This window comes from Perca flavescens, chromosome 23 (assembly GCF_004354835.1).
Source record: "Perca flavescens isolate YP-PL-M2 chromosome 23, PFLA_1.0, whole genome shotgun sequence".
Taxonomy (NCBI): domain Eukaryota; kingdom Metazoa; phylum Chordata; class Actinopteri; order Perciformes; family Percidae; genus Perca; species Perca flavescens.
The window spans coordinates 18,885,416-18,891,501 of NC_041353.1; positions in this window are offsets into that span (position 1 = coordinate 18,885,416).

The following is a 6,086-nucleotide window of genomic DNA, read 5'->3' on the forward strand; positions in this document are numbered from 1 at the left end:
AGCAACATGTGGACCAACCCAAGTTTGTCATTGCGTGTTGAGTTCAACTCTCCTAAGAGTTTGTATGTTAGTTTAGCTACTCTGATTCATTCTCCCATAATGCACTTAGTTCACTAGCATTTCATGTAAATATTAGTGTTGTCATATTGCCATGTGTGTACTTTCATTCACTGAACTCAGACGTCACTATGGGTACTGATGCTCATTGTACATGATGATTCTCAATGAGGGACATTAGACTGTTGTACTATCACTTTCTACCAAATAGCACTGCCCCCTGCTGGTTTTAAAACCACTTCCCATTCAACAGGACAACTCTTACTTTCATGAATTTATTTTTGTATTGTCCATAATGGGATTCCGTTTCATAGGTAATGGGAGTGCATCATTACTTTTGTGTGTAGGGGGAGGGGGGTATTGTCAGTATGAATATACTTTCTTGGTACTAACATGTTAACATATACAAATAGAACAAAACACAACCTTGTAATGGTTTGATGGAACTAAGGGGAATGCCATTGAATTTCAACATTGTGTTTGCTTATATCCATCCATGTAGAATTTATGAATTATACTTTGTTTTTTTCACTATAATTATTGAGAACAGACTCAAAAGAGGGTGTTATTCTTCTTGTAGATGGAGCAGAAATAATAGCAGTAGTCCAGGAAGCATGCAGCAAGAACTCTAACATCTGTATGGGAAAAAAAAGTCAAAAATATGATCTGCGACACAAAATTGTGTTTTCAGATGCTTCTATGAAGCCCGTTTTCTTGTGAAGTACTGGATAGTAGTATCCTTTGGTACTATATTAAGTCTGTGAGAAGGGCTCATAAGTAATGTCTCATTTTAAGATGACCTCAGCAAAAAATGTTGGGAACTGCTGGTTTCAAGGTCCCTAACGATGCTGGCCACGATCTATAGTGACTATATAGTAAATACACATGCGTGATATTTCATGGTATTCTCCTTAACGTTCTTGACATTATTTGTTCAAATTTAAGCAATACGTTTGTGTGTTTTGGTTCATATTGTTTAGTCTTAGAACAAAAGGAAATAAGTTATAATGATTTCAACCAAATGGAGATAATTGATTTGAATTTGACATGCACCGATAGCCTTATCAATTCTGTCTTTTTTTTTGTATGGTATATTTAGAAACAGGTTCATTTGGAGGTTTGCTTAAAACCTAATTTAGCAAATGGGGTCAATTTAAATGAATATGAAATACTTTTAGCCCTTTAGGATTATTTCTGTACGCGCAAATAAGCGTTTAATAAAGGAAATGTTTAAGTGTTCACTTTAGGAAATGCTCTGGCTGAAAAAACTTTTTTTTTTTTTTTTTTTTTTTTTCCCTCCTGATGTGTGATAGCAATATGCAGAATGAAAAGACTTTAGCATTTCTAAGAGACTGGAAGAGATGACACTTAGTGTCCTGTTGGATTATATGCCGTCACAGTGTTTATCTGATAGAAATGACAGCAGGTTGGAGTTTCAAACATTCATATGGCTCCAGTCATTGAGGTAGAAACGTTATCATCACATGAAGGAGTTTGTAGACGAGAAGCAAAACTCGCTGGAGTTAGTGTAGCGAAATTCATTTTAATTACGCGTTTTGACTCCGCATTATGTGTTCTGGACCTGAATTTACTCTGATGAAAATGAATGTTTTTACTTTGGAGTCAGGATTTTTACATTCAAATCTCCATTTGGAAAACCGATTTGTTTAAAGAAGCTAATCCCTGCCCCCTGAGCCAATGGGATCTTTTCCGCCTCAATTAAGTGTTTCATAATTTAACAAAATTCCAATCTGCAGAGCTCAATCTTGCATCTTCTTGAATGCTGTATATATATATATTTCTTTCTTTCTTTCCGGATTTATGTGGTTACAATTTGTTGGTGTTGATGTATACAAGGTGGTTTGCTACTGGGAGGCTGAAGGACTATTGATAACATATCTGTGCCTTATTGTGCTATTCTGGCCATTAGAAACGGCTTTTTGTGAACACGGGAAAAAATGGAATTGTGTTGCCTAAACTATGACATTCAGGGTCAATTCTGTCCTTTCTTCCTGCTGATTGCATGTTTACTGTCTTTCATTTTATCTAAATAATCACATTATGTAGCTACTCACCCAAAATTCACTCTGTGTATATGAGTCTTTACACCATATTAACACAACTTGTGACTTGTGTCACATATAGTCCTGTTTAAACGAACCAAACTCAGTCCAACGCGTTCACATTATCAGTTTATTTGAAAGAGGACTCAGCTGTCTTTCTGGTCCCACGTCAGCTCTGATGGGACCTCAGAGCTAAAACACATTGGCAAAAGGCTAGTTTATATCCACAATGTTCCACTTCCGGGATTGCACCGGTGCCTCCGAAAAATTCCGCCAGATGTCACTCTTTTTGGCTGGATGTTTGTCACCTTCCTCTTTCTTTGTGTTGCCGTTCTAAACTCCAGTTGATTTATGAGGACTATGGTTAACTGCTCCTCAGATCTCTGCAGGGTAAATCTAGACAGCTAGCTAGACTATCTGTCCAATCAGCTTTCTGTTGCACGACTACCAAAACAAGTTCCTTCCTGAGGCTATTTTGCAGAGGCACGGTGGTTCCATCCGTCGCCTAGCGACGCCAAAGAGGATTGAGATTGGTTTAAAGAAATGCCAATAAACCAGAGCACGTTTTTCTCTCATCCCGGAATGCTGTATGGACTAGCCAGACCCTCCTCAGCAGCACGCAAAACGAACCTAAAGCCTGCTGTGTTCACTATGCACAGGTGAAGAAAACCGCAACACAGACTTGAAACCGAACCATACACCGGCCTCCTCGGTAGCCTGAGTACGGTTTGTCCCAGAGTGGTCTGAGTCTCTTTAGACTGTTCACATATGCACAAACAAATGCTGACTAATAGGTCGGAGTTCTATTGGAGGGCTGAAACAGACCAAGTGTGAAAACGCCCTGAGTAATTATCCATTATTTTCTTTGCGACGTTTACTTGTGTTTATAGGATACATAATATGTCCGTGTATGAACCCATTTGAGGACAGTTGTGTTCACGTGTTTGGACCTCAGTTCTGTAATTTGTCTCAGCAGTGAACTCAGTCCGTTACATCCTTCCAGTAGCAGAAACACTGCTGTGTGCTTTCTCATCAGGGCAACCATACATGGCCATTACAGTGTTCCTGAGATTGTGTCAGTATTTCCACTACCTCTGCAGCCGTCATGTTAGAGTGAGGAAAAAGTACCAAACGGGTATAAGAATACTGATTTATGTTATGATAATATATATTATATTATATAAAAGAATGTTACCACTTATCACTGTAGCTAAATCAATAAACTATATATCCAAATAAGTCTCTGCCAAATGACTGTTTATATTGTATGGTTTCATTGACGTTTTATCAAATAAGCTGTCAGAGGGGGAAAGCTGTTATTATTCAAACAGCCAAATATTAGTGAGATTACAAAGTACGTGGAAAATGAAATACCCAAAGGAAAGCAAATTAACTATGATTTTACTACTATTTTCTTTGGTCACGGAGTAACAGCTATATTGACCACATAACTCAAATAAAATTGTTCATGTTCGAAAAAAGTCTCCCTAAGGAGAAATTAGTTTTGGACACAGAGGGAAATTGCTGCAAGAGTTACAACAGAGACACACAACAAACACAGGGTTAAACAGTTAGAAGACAAATGTACATTGAACATCTAGGCTACTCAAAGAGCTGTGCAAATTACAATTTACCTTTTTCTATAGGCTATTGTGCAAGGAAAAAAAAGCCATCCATCCTACATTCTTCTGTTCTACCATATATGCCTTATAATCGTTCCATAAGCATCCATGCATTCAGTCCTAAAAATAAAAAAACATTAATTCATCCATTTATAAATATCCTTACAATCCACTGTAAATATACATTCATTCCTTCATTCATATCCATACATACGAATGAAGGAATGAATGCATATTTACAATGGATTGTAAGGATATGGAAAAATGTAGAAGAAGATGATAACTTTTCTGGTCCTACCCTCTCTTAATTTTGATACATTATTCTTAGATAATAGAAAAGTAATTTGCATCCATCAGGGTGCATGTTTATCTTGTTCAGCTTGAAAAACAATCAACCCTTTTGGAAAATCAGTCAACAATCAGTCAAAAAAAATCCCTGTTCCAGCTCATAGCCATTTCATATTTTTTTCTTTAGTTTGGATAAATTGTTTCATTTTTTTTCCAGCTCATTATCACAGACCACCACTGGTTATTCAGACTAAAATACTTTATTACTAATTAAAGGACAACATGATCAGTAATTAATTACTTTAAAGTAGGTAAGCCTTATAAAACTAACATTCTGTCATATTTGCTGAAACAGACCCTATGTTCCAGTAGAACTACATGAAGCAGGTAATAAAAAAATAAATTAAAAAAATCTAGCACCACCTACAGCCTGTAGTGCGATTTGCAAAAATCTACCACTCCCTGTTCAGAATGCACCAATCAGGGCCAGGGGGGGGTGTCTAACTGCGTGTCAATCACTGCACACACATTCATTCTCCCTTGTGGGGGGAGGGGCTTAGGAGACTGTTTTGGGCTTTAGCAGAAAGGGGGGAGGGACTGAGAAGTTGTTGATGTTTACATTTTTTGTCTAAGTCCTGGATCTTCGCAATCCTACTTACAGTACCTTTAACACAATTACCTTCTAACCGCAGGTTTCAATATGTTTATAACATATATCTTTCTTGATTCTTCATCCCAGCTCCACTGTATGTGCTAATAGCTAATAAATACCATACCCCATTAAGACAAAGACAAAACAGGATTTTTGACTTTTTTTTCAAACATACAAGGAAAAACCTATATATTACATTGACCTAAGTATCCAGACTTTTTGCTATGAGACTTGAAATTGAGCTCAGGTGCCTCCCATTCTGTCTTGATCATCTTGCTTGATCGGGGTCCACATGTGGCAAATCCAATTGATTGGAAAGGATTTAGAAAGCTACACACCTGTCAGGGAGACTGATCAGAATTGAAGGAAGGAGCCAAAGACAGGGAGGTCCTTGAAGAAAAACTGGGTTGACGGTTATCCTTTCTACACGACAATGACCCGACGAGTGCAGCCAAGATGAAGTTGGACTGGCTTCAGGACAAGTCTCTGACTGTTCTTGATTGGCTATCCAAAGCCTAGACTTAAAATCGACATAAAACCTGTGGAGAGACATGAAGATGGCAGTTCAGACGCTTCTATCCAATCTGATGGCGTTTGAGAGGATCTGCCAGAAAGAACTGAATAAACTTCCCAAAAATCCAGGTGTGCAAAGCTTGTAGAGACTTACAAAAGGAGGCTCAAAGCTGTAATTGCTGCCAATTAAGGTTCTGAATACCAGTACTGAATAATTTTTTTGATTTTTAATAAATTTGCGAAAGTATCTAAATGTTTTCACTTTGTCATTATGTGTTATTGAGCTTGATGGGCAAAAATGACACTTATCCAATCTACAACACAAAGTGTGCAAAAAGGGATCTGAATGCTTTTTGAAGCCACTGTATAAGTCTTTGTGGCTTACAGCTACCTTTTTAGTTGAGTTTCAACCCTAATCAATGTAAAGTTTAATTTTATGTGGCTGTCTCATTGAGATAAAGAACTCTCTGACATCTAAAATTATGTTTGAGAAGTGTATTTCCATGTTCTTCTAACTGCTAAAGCCCCTTTGGGCCAGGAAAAGATTACCAATTATTTTTCATAATTAATCATTAAGGTTATCTGGAAATGAACCCTAATATTTAGCATTTAAGGTTTTTAAGATGTGAGGTCCTGCTTGCTTTTACATCATAACACATTTTGATATTGGCTTTTTGCTGGTGTAAATAAACAGAATAAGCTATTTCAAAACTTTAATTTGCTCTCTGGTAACCTGTGACGGGCAATTTTATGGATACATTAGTTGTTCCTTCCACCCACAGTTAGGCTGCCCTCCTGTAGGTTTGAATGATTCTAATAGTATATCATATGCAGGCCAGTACACAAGTCTCTCATGAACTGATGCTCCCCTGAGACTCTGGTGTAAGAACA